Source organism: Hylobates moloch, unplaced genomic scaffold, assembly GCF_009828535.3.
Source record: "Hylobates moloch isolate HMO894 unplaced genomic scaffold, HMol_V3 SCAFFOLD_5, whole genome shotgun sequence".
NCBI classification, from domain to species: domain Eukaryota; kingdom Metazoa; phylum Chordata; class Mammalia; order Primates; family Hylobatidae; genus Hylobates; species Hylobates moloch.
Window position 1 is genome coordinate 39,880,499 of NW_026652280.1, and position 24,731 is coordinate 39,905,229.

General features: G+C 37.5%; 1 long non-coding RNA gene across 1 annotated transcript in view; it reads left to right on the forward strand.

Annotated features, from left to right (window-relative positions):
• Positions 1-7,680: 7,680 nt before the first annotated feature.
• The window catches only part of LOC116468592 (uncharacterized), a 41,735-nt gene continuing 24,684 nt past the window's right edge, over positions 7,681-24,731 (forward strand). The window contains exon 1 of the long non-coding RNA XR_009213744.1: positions 7,681-7,711. This is a non-coding gene — a long non-coding RNA (uncharacterized LOC116468592). The remainder of the gene's footprint in view (positions 7,712-24,731) is intronic.

The window sequence follows — 24,731 nt, forward strand, 5'->3', positions numbered from 1 at the left end:
GTGTGTGCGCATACACATATATCTCATGAATATATATCTCATGAAAGTAATTTAACTATAACGTATATATATATATATATATATACACACACACACACACACATATACACACATATATATCTCCTGAAAGGTATTTCACTAGCTCATATTTATATGTGACATCTCTGATACATTTTATAAGGAAACACTATGTATTATACTGTACTCTTTGTTCTGTACTTTGCTTTTTGATTTGTTAACCAATATGTATTGAAGATCTTTTTAAATCCATATATAAAAAGCTACCCCATTATTTTGAATAGCTACAAAAATTCATCAGATGAATATGCCGTAATATAGTTCAGCAGTCCCCAACTGGTGGGCATATGGGTTGTTTCAGATATTTTCAAATATAAAATATCTATACATGGACTTATTTTGCTTATGAATCATTCTTGCCTGTGTGCCTATATATCTGTAGGATAAATACCTTGAGAAGTAGTTTCAAAGCCAAAGAGTAAATGTCTTTGTATATATGACATGTAATGCTAAATTGCCTTCTCTAAGTGTTATACAATTTTACAATGCCCCGGGATTTTTTCCCTCATATTTAAATGACACACTGTGGAATTAGCTTTGTGGTCTGAGTATACAAATAGTTAAAATAGGCCGGGCGCGGTGGCTCAAGCCTGTAATCCCAGCACTTTGGGAGGCCGAGGCGGGCGGATCACGAGGTCAGGAGATCTAGACCATCCTGGCTAACACGGTGAAACCCCGTCTCTACTAAAAATACAAAAAATTAGCCGGGCGTGTTGGCGGGCGCCTGTAGTCCCAGCTACTCTGGAGGCTGAGGCAGGAGAATGGCGTGAACCCGGGAGGCGGAGCTTGCAGTGAGCTGAGATCGCGCCACTGCACTCCAGCCTGGGCGACAGAGCGAGACTCCGTCTCAAAACAACAACAACAACAAAACAAATAGTTAAAATATTTTTTGTCATATGAAACTTGCGTTTATCTTGTAATGAGTAATTACTTTTTCTAATGGTTATGACACCATCCCAAATAGACAGTGGTCATCTTGAATTTCAGAATCTTCCTTTGTATTACCCTCTCCCCCTCCACGGCATCTAGCCCATGGCTCTGTATGTGAAAGGTATTCAAAATAGAGTTTTAATGAATTGATTCTACACCAAGCTTTGATTAGTTATCACCAGCATATGAACTCTTTGTGCCTGATTTTCCTTTCTTTCTCAGTTCCCAAATTGGCCTCATTAGATAAAAAACAGAAAATGATTCTCACCTACCCCTCTGTGCTATTGATATTTAATAAGGAATGTTTAAGTGGAAGATAAATATAAACTCAGTTTTATGTGTCAATAGAATAGAAGAGGATGTATGAAAATGAACTTCTTGACAAGATATAGGGCTTACAGCTTCTTTGGATGGGAATTCTTCACTTTGAAGCGTGTTTTCCCTCGAGGGAGAAAAACAATATTTAATTCAATTTTTATTTTTATTTATTTATTTTTTTTGAGACGGAGTCTCGCTCTGTCACCCAGGCTGGAGTGCAGTGGCGCGATCTCGGCTCACTGCAAGCTCCGCCTCCCGGATTCACGCCATTCTCCTGCCTCAGCCTCTCCGAGTAGCTGAGACTACAGGCGCCCGCCACCACGCCCGGCTAATTTTTTGTATTTTTAGTAGAGACGGGGTTTCACCGTGGTCTCGATCTCCTGACCTCGTGATCCGCCCGCCTCAGCCTCCCAAAGTGCTGGGATTACAATCGTGAGCCACCGCACCTGGCCTTAATTCAATTTTTAAAAAAAATTAAATAAAATGGTCTTATGGTTCTCAAGGGGAGACATACTTCAGATTCTGAAAGGATGATGAGTTACTCTAAAACAAGTAGCTTTTGAATAAATTGGAATGGCTTCTGATGAGATATGGGGGAGGGAGTGAGTTGATGTACTAGTCTAATAGGCAATATTGCTAAAAATCCATTCTAAAGATCAGGGTGTGTTCATGGCAGGTAGTTGAGTAAAATATTCACTGAGGAGAATATTACCTCAGTAAATGCTGCTGGTGTTGGTTTATTTTTTATCAACCCTCAATAACCCCAGGAGATCAGAAAACAGGTAGGGAAGAATAATTATTTATTGTTAATCCTAAATCTACTAAAATGCCTTTTTTTCTTATTTCGTAATGACCATTGGTTTTTAATTTGACCAAATTAATGAGATCTAGTTCTCCTCAAGTCTAGGTATTTTTTTACTCCCAACTATGTGTTGCAACTTTGCATAATATTTATAAAGAATTTATAGAATGTTTAGTAAGTGACTACAAGCAAAGACAGTTTCTAGATTTAAACACAACAAAGGGACATTGCATACTCATATAAAACAAGTATGACCTCTGTAAGGCAATAAATGAAGTACTCATGTTTCTCAACCAGCTCCAAGTCCTCACTTCCTTGTTTCCATTCTTAATTTCCCCAATTACCCAGACAGGATTCATTAGAGTCACACAGTTGTGAGTTCATATCCCATCCCTTATGCTTACTATGTAGCCTCCAGCAAATTAATCCACTTCTCTGAGCCTTGCCTTTCCTCCGGAGTGATTTGAAAATAAATAAGATATTCCTCCCAGGTCTGTAAAATATATGTACAAATATATTTTACATACATTATTTAAGCATAACATATATAAAGCATTAAGCACATAGTAGGTATGCCGGAGGTTTAAGACTTCAAAATTATCACTTGAAAAGCCTGCTACTTCACTGTCCTCAGTTAATCATTTAGGTTTCCATTGTCTCTGTGATTTCCATGATCTTTCTTTTCCTTGGAATCCCTGCTGTCAGCACTCTAGTTATGCTCATGCACGTGGCCTATGATTTCTCCTCCTTGCTCACTCTGTTTGATATAGCAAGATTTATCTTCCTCAGGTTCTGCTTTCAGAATGGCACTACCCTGGCTCTCATTTCCTGCTGAAAAAAATGAAGCCCCTAAGCATCTAATAGTTATCAAATTCAGGACCTGACAGATAGGTCTATTTTATTCTTGCCTCTTCCCCTTCATGTAGCCTTTCCTCAGTCACGCTCAACTTCTCACCACATTATTGTTCTGTATGCTTCCTCTATTGGATCTTCTTTTATAATAAACTCTTTTTATTGCCCATGCACCAGAATCCTATCAGCCTTCAAATCTACCTCAAATGTAACTTCTAACCATCCCACCTCACTCACATTTCAATTTCTATAACTTTTTTTACGCCCTTCTCAGTTAGAATGCGTAACACATACTTCCTTAGAATTATAGCTAATTGTTGTCATTCTTTATTTCTGCATAATGTTAGATTTTACTGAAAGAAGAGAATGAATATTTGGGGGAAGTGGGGGTCTAGATTTTGTTTGCCTTGAGATGCAATGTGGCACAGTGGCTGAGAGGAAATACTAGATCAGACTGCCTGAATTTCTATTCTCAATTTGCATTTTATTATTTGTGTTTAAAAAGTTTGTTATCTTCAGCTCAGTTTCCTTAACCTAATTAATTAATTCAACAAATAAATGAATAAACAATGTATTCAAAAATGTATTCAAGCAGCTACTATGTGCTTGAGTACAATGATGAACAGACTTCATAAGCCTGCGACTTAGGTGTTGACACAGGTCCCCCAAGTTTAGAAGGCCATGCACTTGGCTTAATGTTCTGCTGTCATTGTCTTGACATTTTTAGTATTTTTTCAACAAAGGACCCCATAATTTCATTTTTTGCTAGACTCTATAAATTATGTAGCTGGTCCTGATAGTAAATAAGATAAATATGACCCCTGCTGTTATAGGGAGACTGAATATAAATAAGCAGATGAAAAAGTAAGACAGGGAAATATCAGACAGTGATAAGTGTTATGAATAGCTAGGTGAAAACTTTAAATTTGGTGGTTAGCAAAAGCATCTCAAGGTTACATTTAAAGCTGAGATTTGAATGATGAAACGTACTCTGTAAAATGCTGCAGAAGAACATTCCAAGTAGAGGAAATAAGTGTGAAGATGCTAAGGCAGGGATGAAATTGAAGAGTTTAGGAAACAGTCTTTTTGGGAAAGAAAGAGCAAGGTAGAGAATGATCAAGCCTAAAGATTGGTCGTGGCCAGATCATTAAGGCCAGGATACAAGGGTTTGCATTTTATTCTAAATGTGATAGGAAGCCATTATAGGGTTTATAGTGAGGACATTAAATCTGATTTATTTTTTAAAAGATCACTGTTTTCAATTATAGTGAGACAGAAATAGAAGCAGGCATGCCAGTAAGAAGACTACTGCACATGTCTAGACGAGCAATGGTAGTAGATTGAACCAGGACAATACACAAGCAGCTGGAGGGAAGTGCAAGTGTTTAGGATATATTTAGGAGACAGAGTTGATAGGACTGCTGACAGATTGGATGTGGAGGATGAGAGAAGGAGCGATCCAGGATAATAACTGTATTTTTGGTGATCATGTCATTTATTAAAATAAAGAAAATGGACAAAATTAATTTATGGAAAGATACTATGTGTTCTCTCTTAGGCGTCAATGTGGGTAAGTAAAAGAGGGAAGATGAGTATCATCACTATCAAAAAACAGGGATAACAGCACCTACCTCTTGTAATTAATATGCCTATTAAATCAGATCACGCATGTAAAGAACTCAGCTGCATGCTTGCCACCTAGAAATGCTCAATATATGTTATTATTTGCTATTTCTAAAATGCATAGCCAAGTGGATTTGTATATTACAAATCAGAGAACTTCATAGGAGTTAAAGTAGCTCTAGAAGTTCAAAAGGAAAGTTGGAGGAAAGAATAGAAAGATTTTTAAATAAGAGACAGCAGGTGGAAATTGTCCCTCTCTTTAATACATACTTTTTACTCATTAATGCCTTCATACGTCTATGGTCTCTTGTTAGGAGTGTTTCCCATAACCCAGGAGCTGAAGATACAGCTGACACAATAGTGAAAAATAAGCTAGGTACAGTGGTGCACACTTGTATCCCAGCTACTCGGGAAGCTGAGATGGAGGGATTCCTCAAGGCTGCAGTACACTATGATTATGCATGAGAATAGCCACTGCACTCTAGCCTGGGTAACATGGTGAGACCTCATCTCTTAAAAAAAGATGACAAATAATAGAAAAGTATGCAGCAAAGAGAAAGTGCACATTCTATGATATGAGAAAGCAAGCTAGGTACAAGCACTCCTTCAACTAGTCTATAATTGGACCTGATTCAGATTCCCATTGCTATTCCCATCAGTGAGAAATAAAGCCCATTAGTGAGATCTGGCTTTATTTTGGAAGTCACAATATTCTTATTGTAAACATGAAGATTGAATTTAATAGGTAACATCTCTGTTTAAAATGTCCTTCTGGTGCTTTCTACATGTGTAAAGCTGTTCTAACCTATAGCAGGTCTCTAGAAAAACTGTTTAGCATATTAATATCATTGGTTGGACAGTGTGGCAGGAAACAGTTACTTGGGACTGGACTTGCTGTTAAGCCAACAGACACTTGAGTGACTTTTGGTGTATCTTATTTTCACTTATTTCTTCATCTTAGGATGTGGAAAGGGCACCTTGAAGAATTCTAAATCTTATAAATCATATATCATAGCACATGCAAGCATTTGTTGTCTAGCATAGAGATTACTGACAGTTACATTAAAAGATTTGAAATTTTTATCTTTAAATATCATCTAAGTATTGAGGTGATGAGCCTGTTCTCAAGTGATAGCCTTGTTTTCTAGATAGTATGTTAGCATAGTTTGGAGTATAAAGTAGTGCAAGGGAACCCTTCTTGGACATCAGAGATGTGGCTGTAGCATTGTCTCCGATTTGTTCCTAAGGCTCTGAATCATTTAGGATCTGTAGAATGGATGTAAAACTGTGTGCTTTTCTATCACTCCTGTACCAGATGATAATTAAAAAAAAAAACTCAAAAGAAAAGAAAAAAAATGATAGTGCAATTTGTAATGACGGAGTTGCCCAAAGTGGAAAAGGTTATTATAAATTGCATTTCTGCTGTCCAGAGACCTTTCCAGGGTCTCCCCAAATTCATTTTCTGCTGACTGTAGTTCTTCCTCAAATATTTTCTGTGCAACACACTCACCAGGGTCCTTTGCATTGTCTCCATTCTATTGCTCTGCATAGGAAACTAAAAATACATATCTCACAGATTTGTGTTACGCTAAATGATCATTTAAATGCTCAGATCGGAACCCCTGGAATTTTCCATCTGCCTTTCATCTGCTGGGCTGTTTCTGAAAGGGCACTGCTGAGAGCCTCCCTGCGGGTTGGCTTTGCCGGTGGGTGTGATTGAAAATCTGTAGCTAACACTCGCAGAAACAGGGTAAGGGGATAGTTAAAAAGGACAAAAATGAGATCAAAAAGATATAAACACACATCACAGTTTGATTTCAATATCATTTTTTAAATAATACATTTGCACATTTTCAAGATCAGTCTCTCTGGGGTTTCTTGCAGGGGACAGAATATTCTTGCAAGTTGCAGGAAAGCTGATCTAGTTTTAAAGACAAGGGTAGAGGTGGCAAATTGCCAATTAGATTGGGGGCAGGGATGGGGTAGGAGAGTGGAGATGGATGGTCTTAATGTCCAGAAATTCATACTGATGACAGAGAGAGAGTGAAGACACACTTGAGGCCTGGGAAAAAGAAAGCATGCTAAATGTAGGAGGTGAAGCAAATCACACATATGCATTTTGTTTTAGCTTATAGAAAGAACACCCCCTCCTAAACATGGAGATCGTTATATAGAATGTCCAAGGCAAATTAAGGAAAATAATTATTGTAGCTGATGAAGCAGAAACCCTATTAGAGCTAAATGCTACTTCACAGTACTCAGTGGTGGAGGTTCTGAAGTAAGTGCATTTTTCAGCATCTTTAGTGAGTATATTAAATTAAGTTTTTAACCACTTTTCTCCTCCCCTTTATTTTCCTTTCTACCCTCCTCCCCTTGGTATAGTTTCTCAGGCAGGTGGGACGGGGTTGGAGTTTGTAGAATGTTCTACAAGAAAGGAACAGCTGGAAAAGAAATCTATTCCCCTCCTCCTTTTCCCCTAAGATGAAAAATAAATAAAAACTGAGAGGGGCAATTAATGGTGAAGGGCTGGGGCTTAAAGTGACAAGGAGTGACCTGTCACCACAGAAAATTGGGCAGAGAAGAGGCTATTGAGAAGCAGAGGGAATTCTTAAGCTTGTCTGACTTGTTTTATGTTTTTACTCAAGGGGTCTCTTGCAACCTGAAAAAGATTTCCTTTATCCCCTAGTTCCCATTCGTTCTGAAAAAAACAGGTTTGGGATGCAGCATAATTGCCGTTGTTTTGGGATGTACATGTTTCTCTGCTTTCTTAGCTTATGTAGCCCTGGTTTTTTTGGTTGATATTTTTTAGTGTATTTTTCTGTATTATACTTGCTGTTTTTTAATCCATAAGTTGTATAGTTCTCTAATTAGATGACAAGTTTGTTGGTATAGGGTATTGAGTCTTACACGGCTTGTATATCCCATGATGCTCCAGCAATATTTGCCATTATTAATCATATGACAGATGTGTATTAGAAAAGAGAGAAACAAATTATTTTTTGTTAACCACAAATGTTGATTTTTTTTTTCCTTAAGGAAGTTTCTAGTGTAAAGGAAGCCCTATGGATGTTCTGTGATCACCCACTCTCATATCCATAATGAGTCAAGGTCAGTAGTCTCCCGAACCGTTTTGACCTTACTTTGTCCAGCCCTCTCTTAACCCAGATGCATAATTTCTGCTCCCACTTCATCCAGGAAAAGACAAGGCTTCCATGCAGGTCCTTCCTATCCCAGATGGACGTTCATACTCACCAGCACATGTTGTCAATTCCATGTGTTCATATACTGAACCGTTGGTAGGTATGTGGAGAGGAACTCTGTAGTAAGACTTCAGTTTCTCACTTCAGAGTCATTATCAAAGCTTTACACATAGCAGCTACTCAATGTCTTTTTTTGCTGGGGAGAGGGTCTCACTCTATTGTCCAGGCAGGAGGACAGTGGCATGATCACCACTCACTACAGTCTCAACTTCTTGAGCTCCAGCAAACCTTCCACCTCAGCCTCCCATCTACTAGGGGTCACAAGTGTTCATTAGCACACCCAGCTAATTAAAAAAATTTTTTTATAGCAACAGAATCTCCCTATATTGCTCAGACTGATCTTGAACTCCCGGGCTCAAGTGATTGTCCCCACTCAGCCTCTCAAAGCTCTGGGATTATAGGCATGAGTCATCACACCCGGGCTCAATAAGTCTTTGATACTAATTTTGATTATCAAAAAAGGGCTTCAGATTAGATAATTCCACAAAAATTGAAATACATGTTTGCTAATAAGCCTCAACTCCTCCCAACCGCCACAAAAAAATCTGTTAAAGTGTTTCCATTAGCTGCAGTGAGTGCTTGCTTCCCTTTGGACACTTCAGAGGGGATACAGGATTATTTGTATTCCGTAGAGGGGAATGCCTACTCCCTTTTTGCCACTTTGCTATGAGATCATGGAAATCTGTAGGTTCAGCTTCAACCATCATTTAGTTCAGATCAGAGTAACCATAGTTCTCCTGAATTTGAATGACTTCTAACATTGAGGCTTACTTGGTACCAATCCTGACCCTTAAGTGTGTTTTACATGTTTTCTTGTATTTATTTCTTACAACAACCGTATGTGGCAGCTACTATTGTTATCCCCATTTTGCAGGTGGAATAATGAAGCACGGAATGTTAAATAACTTGACCAAGATCACAGAGCTGTAAACAGCTGAGCAGAAATTCAGCCAGTCAGTTTGGCTCTGGCACTCAGGTCTTTAATCCACATAGCACATCCTCTTGATGATTTGCTGCAAGGATCAAAACCAGTATTATATAAATTGCTATAGTATATTAGATTTCCAAAGATGGTATGAGGGATATTGAGGGTGCTTTAAAAAAATGAAGGTGCTTACCAAGCTGGGCCATACTAAGCTCCCACTCCATCTGACTTGACTTGGTCGCTAGCTGAAAATCCGAGATTTTCTCCTCACCATTAGCAGAGAGAGACAGTGGCAACCACACATGCCTCATTCAGCCCATTGCCTTCTGAGGACTGTTGTGGCTATTTGCAGGAGTGACATATTTCTCCCTGTTCTCTGTAAGTGAGCCAAGAGAATTGACTCTGAGAAGGTGTTCCAAGCTCTTTGTGCAATGATGTTTAAAATGCAAGATCCCTGTCTGAGAGAGAAATGACTTGAAGAGTGTTAATGCAAACCCCCGTTCTGCTCTTCAAGCAGCTGTGAGCCTGGCAGACCCCGTAGGCAGAGAAGGGACTTGCATGGGCCATGATGATACATATTCAGCAGCGAAGAAGACTTGATTCTGCACCTTGCCGGTTGCAGCTGCCAGATTGTGAGTGATTGATAGAGAACTTTGTTAATGATGTGGAATTCACTTCTGGCATGCTCTGTCCAAATACATATGCAATATATTATTAGTGCCCTCAACAACAGGCCTGTCCAGATGTGATTTAATTCAAAGCCTGATTACCTTTTTCTCTTTTTACTCTTATAATTGGAATGTTGTTGATCAGATTCTGCTTCTAATAAAAATGGCAAAGCGTGCAGGATTTTTCTGAAACCATGTATTTGGCAGCAAACATCAGAATATCAGACAGTGGAGGTAATGGAATGACATTACCAGTGGAGGAGATGTTACTGTAGCTTTGGGGAGAGCAACTTAGAGAGTCCTGGAGTCCACATTTTTAAGAAACACGGCAGGGGATGAGGAGGAGGAGAGGATTATCTTTGGATATTATTAGAGAAGATGTATTTATATAGATTCCTTTCCAAAAGATGAATCCAATCATCATCCCATAGACAAATGTGGAGTCTTAATGGCAAATGTTGATTTAATATTTGAGTCTGAGTCTTGCAGTAAAAAGACTGAATTGCATTAGAAGAGCTGGACTAGAACTGGGTAGACACGGAAACTTAATACCACAGCAAATAAATCTGGCAGTGCAATTTAAAGCTGAAAAGAAATAGAAAGATAAATGATGTCATAAAAGATTCACAGGGGCGTTTTTAACTGAACTGCTAAATATTTAAAAACAGAATAGCTAAGGCCATTTTGTATTAGAAACCCAAATGAGTGGCTCTCTCAATTTATTAAATTCAGTCCACTCAGTGTTTATCAAGCCTGTTCTATCTGAAAGGTACTGTACTAGGCACTGGGATGTTACTCAAGGAGATTACTGATTAGTAGGGGACATAAGGCAAGTAATAAGTTTGGAAAAATACTGTGCTGATGAGGCGTCTTAGCTTGTCATTCCTGAAAGCCTATTTTAAGGAAGAAGTCGACACTCTACAGTATAGACTTCTTCTATTGTATAGAAGTGTATTATAATAGTTGCCTCCTACCAAGTTCCTATACCTTTTGTTAAATGACCCAATGGCCCTTGGTAAGCAGGGACAGCCAAAGACATTTATATATCAGCCATCATTAAGAGGTCGATGACTTACCATTGAGTGCCATTCCATATTGGGTGAGAGCTAAGCCACCCCATCAGATCAGGTTTTTTAGTTGGAACGCTGGGTTTGAGAAAGAGGGTATGGAAGCAGGACAGTGGTAAAAGCACAATGCAAAAGGGAAGGGGTTATTCGTAAGAAACTTACTCCTTGTGACAAACCAGAGTTCACATCTGGTGGCCCCAGAATGCTGCCTTATGATCAACCACTCTTATATTCGTAGAAAACAGATTTTACCATGGAAATTCATACTGCATTTGGACCTTGATGAGGAAATATGAGAAGTGCATGAAATGATACTACGCAGAGACATTTTTAGCTGTTAAGGAGACTGCAGAGGGAAAATCACTTGCTTAAGGCCCCCACAGAATTTGTTGACTGAGGAGTAGGTTGATATGCTCAAGGCCACTGTTATTAAAAAGGAGTAAGAACACATGCGAAAGGATCCTAGAATCACAGCAGGTTTTTTTTTTTCTGAACATTTACAAACTTTTAAAAACTGGAAGACTTTTAATAAAACTAGATCGAACTTTTAAGAGGTTTGAGCTATTTGTCTAGACTCGATCTGAGCGGAATAAATCATCAATGACTATGTCAAAGCAAACACCATTTACTTACCAACTTCAGCCACCACCTCTGGTAACTTCATGTGTCACCCTTTTTTATGTTCAGGGTGTATCAACATCAAAAGACTTGGAGTGTAGTTGAAAGAACTGGCCACTTAAGTAGTGGGTATGCTTTGAGGGACAAAAGGGAGACTCCACCTGTCCCCAAAATAGCACAGTTTCATCCTGTGTTAGAGAGATGATCTCCTGCATTAAGGAAAATAGAACATATTTCTATCTTTTTTGTTTCTTATCCATTGGAAATATTTTATCAGATTTAGTCTATCAGCAAACTGGGCCTATAAGTGCATTGGAGGGGGCCATATGCAGGACCTGTGATGTGTAAGGGCAGACCAGACTGGTAGGGAAGAAAGGCAGAGATATCAAGTGGGGGACATGTGTTTGCCCTGGGGCTCTGTTGGCCTGGAATTTTGTGGTAGGAGGAAGGCACAAAAAGTAGAAGGATGTTAGACTGGGCACAGTAGTTCACGCCTGTAATCTCAGCACTTTGGGAGGCTGAGGTGGGAGGATCACAAGGTCAGGAGATTGAGACCATCCTGGCCAACATGGTGAAACCCCATCTCTACTAAATAGAAAAAATTAGCTGGGTGTGGTGGTGCACACCTGTAGTCCCAGCTATTTGGGAGGTTGAGGGCAGGAGAATCGCTTGAACCCAGGAGGCAGAGGTTGCAGTGAGCCAAGATCGTGGCATTGCACTCTGGCCTGGTGACAGAGCGAGACTCCACTTCAAAAAAAAAAAAAAAAAAAAGAAAAATGTAGAAGAATGTTGAATACAGGTTTCACTCATTTTTAAGTGATGCTCAGAGCTGCCCATGCTATGAGTTTTCACAGATGAATATTTAAAACAAGCGTCTTTCTCATTTCTATACCCCACTCCTTTATCCAGTCTTGTTCAGACTTTGAAAACATGCATCTTCATATTTGCTTCGCAACCTTTAAAAAGCTATTGTCGGAAAGAATCTTAGGGCATTAGTTAATATTTGAATGTGAACTCCTTGTGGCTTACCCTATGTTTCTTTCTGGGCACATTTGTAACTAAAGGGCTGAATTTTTAAGATAAAGGAATATGTTTCTAATCATGCAAAATTGTCAAAATAGGGCCTTTGAAAGTGAGGTTGTATTCCTGGATGCCTCAATTTACCCCACAATAACAAGTTACTCTCGCCACGTTTCAGGCAGGGTCATGCTGGGCTGACATGGTGAACCCTTCTATCTCCTTCTCCCCAGGCTCTGCCTCCCTTACTATGGGAGGCATACAGGCCAGGACTGCAGACCTTGGCCTATACATGAAATTATTCTGTGCTTAAACTCATGTATTCCAGAAGATAAAACTGTGGTTAATTAAAGTGTGTTTTATAATAAAACCTCAATCTGAAACATTTTAATAAAACCTTTAAATGACTAGATTTATGTTTATTTTGGATTTATATGAATAAAAAAAAAGAAGAGGGAGGAGGAGATGGTAAAGTGTGGTGATTGCTGAACTTAGACATAAGAAGAAAAATAATCGCTAGGCTCTGTCTCAGGATAAAGCCTCATTTGACTACCTTTTACATCTTTTTCTGATCTTACAATGTCTGAATCAGAGTGATGCATAGAGGTCCTGCAAGGTCTTATATTGGGAAAAAAAATAAAAAAGAAAAAGAAAAAAAATCAAAGATGTTTACAAGACTCTCCATGCTGAAACATGGAAGTAGACTGGCACATCAGAGTAATATTTTCAATATCAAATTTTGAAATTGAAAAATATGATCCTCAATGACCTGGAGAATGTAATTCATCAAATTTCTTATAATCTTATTAAGAAGTGTAGGCAGTAACCCTTTGATTTTCTGGGTTTTATTGACAATAGAAAGTTTCAGTGTCCCGAAAAAAATTATAGTTAGCAAAATAATCTCTCTGATATCTACCGAGGTTCCTTGAAAGCCACTAATATCTTTGATCCATATTTTCCATGTCACGTTTTTTAATGTAAAGCAACACTGTGGTTGCAATCATTTGCAGTTACCTAATAAAGAGTTACACTCTTCAAAGCTGCTTATGTCTAAGAAATCTTGGTTACTTCTTATTTATTCCATATTGCTACTTTTCTAAATCTTAACAGTGGATATAAAAAAATCACAAGAATATAAGAGAATAGAGAATACTTGAAACTACCTTTTTATTTCATTATTCTACCACATTAAATTATTCCATTATAAAAATACCAGCCAGTGGGATATATTTATGCTTGTTTGTTTTCCACACACAATACTAAGAAAATTATGCATAAACTTGCTTCTGTGCCGTTACAGAAAGCATGAGTGATTTTCCTCTCACCGACTTGGACATTTTGAATGCTGTGAGATAAAGGTCTAAAAAGTGTTTCTCATCCCTAAACCATAAAATTGAAGACCCCGAAAGGTTCTGCAATCATGTTATATCTAGGTGACTGACTCTGGAAATGCTTCACCAGCTTTACTGGAGGTGCTTAGTCAAGCAGTGGTCAGGGACAGATCTACCATGTTCTCAACATTCCTTCCCTTGAAACCAAGGAATCTTAGCAGCATCAGCATGCAACATTCAAATAGGACTTTTAAGTCTGACTAGGTTGGCAGTTAGTGATTTAAGTAATGTGAAGCTTCTGTCAGTAGTGACCTCTTTCTCTAAGCCAGAACTTAGCAGACATGCAGGACCTCCGCACCAATGTCCATGTACCCCGGCTCTAAGATGGATTGGGTCTGGGCATGCAACATCTCTGCAAAACAAAATGTAGCTTGCGGAAGCTGAGCCTGCGACATTCACCAAATCTCTTCCGCTAAGTGGAGTTTATGTTACTCTAAGAGTGTCCACCTAAGAGAACCAGAGGACCCAGAAGCACAACCCAGAGGTAGAGAGATATTTTTAATCCTTCTGGGTAGTTCAAGGTACTGTCCTCAAAGCAGAAACCTATGTACAGGAAGAGACAGCAGGTAATGAAGTGGTTTTGCACCATTACTGCCACTGTTCTACCTGAGCAATTCTTAAAACTGTGATCATGATGCCTACAGTAATTTACTGATCCATATTTTAAAATAATCAATTGTACCACATTGTAAAACACCAGGGAACACCATTCCCACTGTGACCAAAGTGACTAATGCTGCCTAAGGTTATACAATCCACAAGTCAATGTTGGGGCCCTGTTGGCTCTTTCCCCTACATATTTTAGGAATTCTGGGTTCTCAGCTGTACACCACCAAAAGCTATCACATTTTTAAAAATTAAGTTTACTATCATAAATGTCACAATATTAGGGAACAAAACAGGGTTCTATAGAATAGCAAATATGTAATTTTAAGAAAGACGAGGATAATGGTGGGGGGGAGGTAATCATTTAAAATCCATAAGTGAAAGACAGATATTGAATGACTGACTTGATTAAAGTTGTCAAGAAATTAGGGAGTAAATAAGCAGCTAGAGGAAAGTTATTTATGACCTGAATACCAGGACAATGTCTTTCTCTCCCTCTGTCTTCCTCTGTGAGATATCCTTACCTTGTTCCTTTTATCAAGGAGACATGACATTCTGTAATATTTCCACCTCCCACATTGTCCTGTTTACAGTTTTTAATTTTTTTCTCCAAATTCACCTGTGACTCCCACGGAGCCAAGTCAGAGGTTTGCACAAATAAAAAAAAAAAAAAATACTTCAGCGGGCTTCCAAGAATATGTAACTTTTTACTAAAATATTTTCCGGTTGGTGGTGTCCATATTTGACTCCATATCCTCCTCCATACCTCCAGGCTTCTGGTGGTATTTGCCAGGAATCACTGCTTTCACAAACAAAATCTGTATATAGGGGAGCATAAGACAAGGGTTTAATCTCAAAAGGGCCTTATCTTTTTCACACATTTCCTCTAATACAGAACTTGGTGGTATTTGCAACTTTTAGATCATAAGGGAAACACATTTTTGCCACATAGTATACTAGAAATACCCATGGACTTGGAGTCAAGTGGGAAAAGATATATATTAAACTTGGCATTATGACTCTGGAATGCCTTATTCAAACACATGCACATCTGTGACAACAACAGATTTGTTTCTGCACAACCCCACTAAGCATTCTTCTTTTCAAAATGAAAATGCCACACACAGTGCTTCTGAGAACACAAACTTCACTTTATTCATCAAATGATAATATATTACTTTAAAAATAACAGAGAAAAAGAGAGGGAAAGAGACAAAAAGCTGGGGGTGGGGGGCATGCTAGATGAATCCAAAGACATTTATTCAGTTTTGCCTGCAAATATGAAAAACTGATGGGCATGTTCTTAGGGGTCTAAGTGTTTCTATGAGTTTTCGTATTTCTTTGAAAAAGGACACTATGCATTTGCTTTTTGTAGGCAGTAGACATTTAGATAAGAAAGCCTGCATTTGTTCTGCTTTTCCAGTTTTCCATGGTGTGACATTATGAACGATGATAGGTTTCAGGGACTTAGTAAAATGTGCTGTTGTCCTCAGCAACTTGGCCTTCCCTGCCTCATGGTGTAGAGCAGCATGGAGTTCAGCATACACTGTCCTGTATCACACCACCTGCATGCACAATAAAATCTCCTCACACACACACAGAGGAGGGATTATTCTTTTCTTTCTCTATCTGTTTACACAGTTTTTGTTGCATATTTATTCCTGGGATCTTCAAGGCAAGGTTCGGTGCTCTGTAAATCTCTAAGCCACATCCATTCTTATGAAATCTGGTGATTCTACTGCATACCTGGTCACTTCTCCCACCTGTCACTTCCTCTTTTGACAGAGGCCAAAACCTCATCAGATAGGGCCCTCATTCAAATTTGGATGGAATTAAATTACTTTGGTTGAGACAATGTATTTTCATGCTGTGAGTGGATGCAATTCCTCCAACTAGCTTGGTAGCATACAGACTGAGATGGTAAAATTCTACAGAGAGTTTTGTTGTTTTTTGTTTTTCTTTATCCTTTCATTTTCTCATCCTGTTGGGGTGCGTGAAGGGGTAGAAGGAGAAGTCAAAGAGAGAGGTAAAGATTTTTGTTTGTTTTTATGTATGTTGCAGGTAATTACCTAGCCTACCACTTATGATTGTCACCCAAAAGCCACCTCTAGGTTGGTACAGAGAATACATCACTTAACAAATTTTATTTGACCTCCAGGCCCATGGCCTTTTATGACTAGGCCAATGGTATTTCCTGAGACAGCTACCACTTTCAAAGGTGACAATCTTTTCTCTCCCTGCAAGAGAAGTTTAAATATGTACATATGTTGTGGTTTGCTCTCCCAAAATTCTAAGTCCTGCAGTATCAACTTGTGCCAAGCAGTCATGCAGAAACGTTTTAGACCTTCTCTCTGGGAAATGTCCCTGTGCCAGGGCAGGGTGGCAGAGAACAGTGCTGAGGATGACGGAAATTGGCTGTATCTTTTGAATTAGAGTCAGACTTCTCCTCCGAGCAGAAGAGGAAGTAGCTGCCATGGTGGTGTGTTAGTCCATTCTTGCATTGCTATAAAGAAATACCTGAGACTGGATAATTTATAAAGAAAAGAGGATTAATTGGTTCGTGGTTCTGAAGGCTGTGCAAGAAGCATAACATCGACATTGCTCAGCTTCTGGGGAGGTCTCGGAGTTTTTACTCACGGTGGAAGGCGAAGCTGGAGCTTGCATGTCACATGGTGAAAGCAGGAGCAAGAAAGAGAGTGCACGGGGGGAGGTGCCACATGCTTTTAATTGATCAAATCTTGCCAGAACTCACTATCAGCATCAAGACAGCAGCAAGCCATGAAGGATCTGCCACCATAATCCAAACACCTACCACTAGGCCTCACCCCCAGTATTGGTATTTGAGTGGGGACAAATATCCAAACTATATCAGGTAGCAACTGCCTGAGAACAGAGAAAAGGTGGTGACATGTTAGGGACATCTGAAATATCCCCTATCTTATACAGACCTCTCCCACAGACTGGCTGATAACCCACTGCCCATATTTAATGAGTCTTTGCTTGATTTTAAGAAATAATACCAAAGCCATATCATTGTGAAGGCGGGGAAAAGGCAGGAAAATATCACATCATCTTTTTCTTTGGCATTTATCTGTCTGGGAATGAGGTGCCTCCAGTTTGAGAATGGGCCCAACTACAATAGGAACGGAGACTGTGGCAGGCACTGTTCCCCCTCCAATGACTATAGTAATGACCTTCATGGTAGATTTCCTAGATGGTAACAAGTGTCATACAAAGACAGGAATGTTCCCAAATATCACATTATTTTCAAATAACTCACACTTTATTATTGTTTAGATACTACCATGTTGACTGGGAGAAACTTTAACCATAGTTTTTTGGGATCCACCTCCTATGACCCTCACTTCCCTAGGGTTATGCCAGTTTTTGGCAGGTCTTATGACTGAAGAACAGTTTTTGGTTGAGGGGGGCTTAGATTCTTGGATATTAACCCACAAAGGTCACTATTGAAATGTCCCTTGTTCCTGCCTGCATGGCCTCTCTAATTTCCAGATTTCATCTTAGGGTACAGTAGTCCCTACTATTACTTTACCAACAAGGGCATGTTCTGCTTGGAAGACTATAAATGTCCTTTTTGCTCCAGTCACAGTCATTCTTTCTGTCATATTTACTTGTTCTTTCAGGGATCTTCTCACTGGGACTCAATCACACCCTTGCTCGACCTTCTTCCCTCTTCCTCAATCTGTTGTATCTTTTTTTCTTTATGACTCTTTCAAGCAGAAAGATCCTATCCCAAGTCATTAGTTTGGAATGTTCTGGAGTGGGATTTCATCTTCCTGATTTCAGCAGTTCTTTCTGCCCTCTTCTCTGAACACAGAGGCCTTTGAATGGGAAAGAAAGGGAAAGGGAAAATATAAAGAGGCATAAAGAAAATATGAACATCAAAATACAATTTCACTACTCAGGCCTCCCTGTATATTTCTGCAGGATGGTAACTATACACTGGCCCATGGCCAAGGGGAATGAGTGTGAACAAAAATCTATCCAGGCCTTAGCTTGCCAGGCCATGCTGCATCCACCAAGAAGGGGCATCTTTTACCAGTTCATATGAGGCTACTTATGACCTACCAGTGGCCTTGTTCAGTCTACATCCACATCATCAGGAATTCCTGAAAGCTGAGAGGAACTTTCTATTCCTGGTGCCTTTGTCAACACACACCAGCCTTCTTTGGTCTTTGATCCAGTCTCTCCTCTAACTGAGCATAGATATCATATATAAAAGAATGTGATTTTATATTTGCCTAGTTCTGGCCTTGATTTTAAGAGAGCTCTATTTGTGGAAAAGTGTTTTGGTGTTTCAGGAAAAGAGAAGGTCATGAGTGAAGGTGCGGACCACATTTTCTGTTAAGAAATGCCTTTTTATCCAGTGAAACAACAAACTATAACCTGGGCTTGGAAAAGGAATGTTCTCAAAAAATGATGATGACAGCTCCAGCTTTAATTCACTTCTCTGACTCTGACAATAAAGTGACAAATGAAATCAGTGACTGTCTTGGAAATAGCTATTGCTTTGGTGGTTAAAGAATACAGCCCTACACACCAACAGAAATATGTACCATCAGAGAAAATGGTTCCTCTTTACCAATTTTTCATTTATGTATTGAACTTTGTATTTACATATGGAACACTTGTTTTAAGGACTCTAGCAAATGCAAGTGTCTCTAAAAAGTAGACAAGTTACTGCCATAAAGTAGTAACATACTTTATGGTGGCCACATTTGTACAGTGGAGAGTGGTAGGGACAGGGAAACCTGGAGAGAGGCATGCTTGGTCTGGAAACATTCAAACCATAATGTTAAACACACTTTTGGTCAATATTAAGGGTACATTTGGGTCATCTCACTGCAATTCCTGCCTGAGAGGATATTAAGTTGGAAGGAAATGAACATGACTATGCACATTCACTGTTATCAGGCACCTTAACAATCTACAGTGTCTTCTCATTTTGTAAATGGGTAAGTTAAGGCTCTGAGAGATTATGTGACTTCTCTCAGTTGACACTCTTCTAGTGGGGCAGAGCAAGGGGTCGATCACAAAATAAACGTGCTTTTAATAAAAGTATCATTTTACACTGTCATGCTACCTGCTGTAGAGACATTATCATCTTATTGAAGAGTGGAAGGGTATAGATATGAAAAGATGGGCCACTTGGGTGAGTTGCAGTGAGAAGACCAGAGGTAGACAAGCTGCTTGAATTTAGGGTGGGTAAGAAAGGTTTTAATTTTTTCAGAGGTTGGGAGGTGGTCAAGAGCACATACATAATTGCATGAACAAATGCTGAAGTGACCACAAATGTAGGTACTAGCACTGAACACTTGTGTTTGGAGAGGAAGGAAGAGAGGTGGTTAAGCAAGGTGTATTGGGTAAAAGGAAGAAACAACTATGTGTGATCTTTATTGGAAAATATACTTTAAAAATCATTGTTATTTCCAATCCATGAATAAAACCATAATTTGCTTCATCACTTCCAGCTTTAAAACTATAACTCTGTGATTTTTATCCAATAACATTTCAATAGGTAAACTTTCCATAACTGTGTAAAACAAAGGAGTTGTTTTCTGCTCAATATGAATACTTAATTCTAATTTATGTCAATGGGAAGAGAAGTGGAAATAGAAGAAAGTGTGAAAGTGCAAGGGACTCTGATTTTGAAAAGCATTTGCCAGTGTTTCATGGAATCTTATGGAAGAAATTAATTCAAATTGGCTTGGATATGAGCCTTGTCATATGCGTCAAAGACTCTCAGAAGAGTCCAAACCAATAATGATAAACAAGACTGTGTCTTGCTGGGAAGAGGTGGTTATTACGGTGCCAAAGGCTACATTTTCAAAACAGCAGTAATCAGTTAATTGCTCTAGTGTGTACCACACCGTGGGGAACCCTTTCAGGGTTAGTTAGACTGCACAGAATTTTACAACTTGAGGTTTAAAAGACAGGAAGAGAAGCGTTTTTCGTTGTTGTTGTTTTTATTTTATTTTTTTTAAGATTCAGTAATACTTATCTAGCTTTGAAAATAGCCACAAGCCCACTAGAGATACCAAGGGGGTAACCCTGATCATCATTACCTGAGATCATGGAATATAGAGCTCTTACAAATGGATGAGTTTAGATTTAATGCACTAGCCTTAGGCAAAATAAAGTAGTAAGTTGTTGGGAAATTTCTCCAGTGTTCCCGTGCCTCTTCCTTCTCACTAAGTTTCTATTTGTTGAGAGCTAATAGAACACACTATACTTTTTCTACTAATTTAATCCTGAATATCTCTATAAGGTAGGTACTATTATTATTGCCATTTTACACATAAGAAAACTAAGGGTAAATGTCTTCCCAATCCCATAGCTCTTACATGGTGGCAATAACAAGCAAACCCAGAAATAATAAATCTAGAACACAAGTACCTAATTTCTGTAAGACATTAATTGTCAAAACAACCCGCTTGACTTTTCCTATATATATAATGGCTTTATTCTCTCCCACAATAAAAAATTTAAAAAATAAATTATAAAAGGTACAGATATGACTTAATGTGCATGCCACTATAGTAACTTAGTATGAATATGACCTCTCTCAAAACTGGCATTTCAAGTAAAGATTAGAGTCTTACATTAAATAAGTGAAGTTACTTTTACTAGTGAAACTTGAAGTATCACAAGCAATTTGTGTGTGAGGGGCGTGGATGAAGGAATAATGCTTTGAGATGGCAAGGTATTCATAATATAGGCCACTCCAAGGGGCAGCATTCAGTGGCATTACACGGGAATGGTGCCCATGGAGGTGGGCAGTATGGTGGCCATGGAAGTGGGCAATATGGCGGCTCTGTTCACAATGTCTTTAAAATCGTGACACATAAGCCTTGACCTAGCCTTGGGCTGTGATTCTAAGACAATTGTTTCCTGCTCTCCTGCTACCATTTACCATATTGGACATAAACAAAACAATATTGAAAATACTTCAGATGTACCTGGAGTATGAGTAAAACCCTAGGAGCAAATAAAATAATGTATTTTTCACCCCTGTCGAATCAGATATTTTCAAGAATTTTATTTTTTAAACTAAATATGGTAAAATTGGCTTTTTTGTGATGTACTGTTCTGAGTTTTAACACAGATAAGTTTAGGTTGCAACCACCACAATCAGAATACATAACAGTTTTAGCAACCTCAAAAATCTCCCTTGTACTAATATGTTGTCTATTACTCGAGTTTTGCCTTCAGGTAAATGGATTAATACATTTATATGATCCTCTGGAGACTGGCTTCTTTCATTCAGCATAATTCCTTTGAGATATATTGATGCTATTGTATGTACGAGTAGTTTGTTCCTTTTCATTAGTATTATTAGTATTTACGTGTAGAGACATACCACAGTTTATTAATTCGTTTGTTGAAAACTATTTGGGTTATTTCCAGTTTGGAGGTCTGCCATAAATATTCATCTACAGGTTTTTGCACGAACATAAATTTTCACCCAGGGTAAATGTGTAGGATTGAAATTACAATGGCATATGATAAGTGTATATTCAACTTCATGAGGAACTGCCAAACAGTTTTCCAGAATGGTTGTACCTTTTGAATCCCATCAGGAATGTATGAGAGTTCTAGGTCTTTCACATCCTAGCCAGCAATTGGTACTATCACAGTTTTTTTTTATAATCATCCTAATAGATTTGTAATAGTATCTTATCTGTGGTTTTAATTTTCATTTATCTAATGACAAATGATATTGAACATCTCCTCATGTCATATTCACCTTCTGTATATCCTCTTTGGAAACAGCTATTCAAGTATTTTGCCCATTTTTAATGAGTTGTTTTCTTAATATTGAGATTTGATAATTGTGGTGGTATTAATAATTTTATACTTTTTTTCTCCAGTACACAAAGTTAAGGAGTATTTGTGAATAATTTTTTACATAGTCTGGAAATATGTTGTGTTTCAGATATGTGCTTTCTCCCTATCTGGAATTTGTCTTATTCTAACAATGTATTTCACAGAGAATAATTATTTTTTAAATTTTGATAAGGTATAACTTATTTTTTCTTGTATAGACAGTGTTTGTTGTCATATCTGAGAACTCACTGCCTAACCCAAGGCCACAAAGACTTCCTTCTGTTTTTTTCTAGAAGTTTTATAGTTTTATGTTTTATATTTAGATTTATGAATCATAATACAGTGTGGGGTTTAGATTGAAGCAGCCTTGCTGTTTGTTTGCTTATTCATTTACTTATGAAGGTCCAGTTTTCCCAAAACTATTTTTCAGAAGATGATCCTTTATTCATTGAATTGACTTTCATCTTTGTCAAAACCAATTTGCTATATTGTTGATTTATTCCTGGATTGTATTCTGTTTCATTGATTTATGTGACTTTACCTTCATCAATATCACACTCTTTTGATTTTGTAGCTTCATAGTGGTTGTTAAAATCAAGTTGTATGAGTCCATCATCTTTGTTCTTTTTTTCAAAATTGTTCTGGCAGTTAAAGGTCTTTTTCCTTTCCATAAACATTATAGAATCAATTTGTACTTTTTAAAGTTATATTTTTCTGAGATTTTATGTGGAATTGCATTAGCTCTAGGGATCAACTTGAAGAGAATTAACTTCTGAACTATATCAAGTCTTCCAATCCATTAACATGATATGTATCTACATTTACTTAGGTCTCCTCTGATGTCTTTAATTAGTGTTTATAATTGTCAGCATACAAATCCTGTACCTGGATGTATATTAAATTTATACCTAAGCATTTTGTTCCTTTAAAGCTATTGTAAATGATATTAATTCTAAGTTCGGTTTTCAGTTTGCTTTTTAGTAGATCCAATAAAATTTCCTATAAAGACAATAGTACAATTTGTGAATAGTTAATATTTTTTCTTTGCTCTCTGTACATCTTATAGAATTGTTTTTCTTGCCTTATTGCACCGACTGGATCATTCAGCGTGATGTATAGGAGTTGTAGAGCAAACAATTTTGTCTGATTCCAGATCTTCGGGAGAAAGCATTCAGTTTTTTATCATTTAAAATATCAGCTGTAGTTTTTCTGTGAATGCTCTTTATCATGTTGAGGACATTTCCTTCAATTACTAATTTGATAAGCGTTTTTTCTATGATTTATGCAAGTTGTTTTCTCAGATGAGTTTTCTACATCAATTCATATGTCCATGTGGTTTTTCTTCTCTATTCTGTAACTATAATAGATGACATTGATTGATTTTCAAAGATTGAACTAGCCTCACATTTTCAGGATTAATCCCACTTGGTGATGGTGTATTATTCTTTCAAATATTGCTGGGTTGATTTACTAGTATTTTGTGTCTATGTTTATGAAAAAAATTAGTCTACAGTTTTTTTGTTGTTTGGTTTTTGGTGAGTTCTTTCAGGAGGATGTATGATTTGTATTTGGTCTTGGTGTCAGGATAATCTAGTGTCATAAAATCATTTGGGAAGTGTTTCTTCCTATTTCCTAGAAGGAATTGTGTAGACTTGTTATTAATTCCTCTTTAAGTATTTGGTAGCAATCACTCATGAAACTACCTAGGTCTGGAGACTTTTTTTTCCAAAAACTTTTAATAATAAATTATATGTAATTTTTATTGATTTTTTTTTTTCCTTTTTTTTTTTAGATACAAGGCCTCACTCTGTTGACCTGATTGGTCTTAAACTCTGGGGTTCAAAAGACCTTCTCATGTCAGCCTTTCAAAATGCTGGGATTACAGGCATGAGCCATTGCACCTGGCTGAATTTAATTTTTAATAAATACAAGATTATACATATTATCTATATCACACTCTTTTGATTTTGTAGCTTCATAGTGGTTGTTAAAATCAAGTTGTATGAGTCCATCATCTTCTTGTGTGAATTTTGGTAATATGACTATTATAAGATTGGTGTACTTCATCTAGGTTGTGACATTTATTTAGCATAGAGCTATTTGCAGTTTTCTCTTTTTTTAATGTTTGTGCAATTGCTAGTGATATCTCCTCTTTTTTTCTTGATTCTTATGATTTATGTATTTTTTCTCCTTAAAAATGTTGAACATGGCTGAATGCTTATCAATTTTATTGATCTTTTTAAAAAAATTGACCTTTGTTTATTTTTCAATTTCATTGATTTGTGCCCGTTATTATTTCCTTTCTTCTACTTGCTTAGGTTTATTTGGTCTTTTTAAACAACTGTTTCTTTGGGTAGAAGATTAAATTTTTTATTTGAAACATTTCTTCTACTCTAATATAATAATTTAATGTTATAAATTTTCTTCTAAACATTGTTTGGCTCAATCCCACAAATTTTGATATGTTGTATTTTCATTTTCAATCAGTTCAAAATATTTTTTAAAGTTTCCCCTGAGACTTCTTTTTTGAAAAACACAGGTTATTTAGAATTGTTTTGTTTTGTTTCCAAGTGTTTGGAGATTTTTAAATTTTCTTTAAATTATCAATGTTTAATTTCATTTTAATCAAAGAACACATTGTATGATTTCAATTATTTTAATTTTATTCAAGTTTGTTTTATGAAACAAGGAATATTTTTTATTTTGATGAATGATCTATGAGCACTTG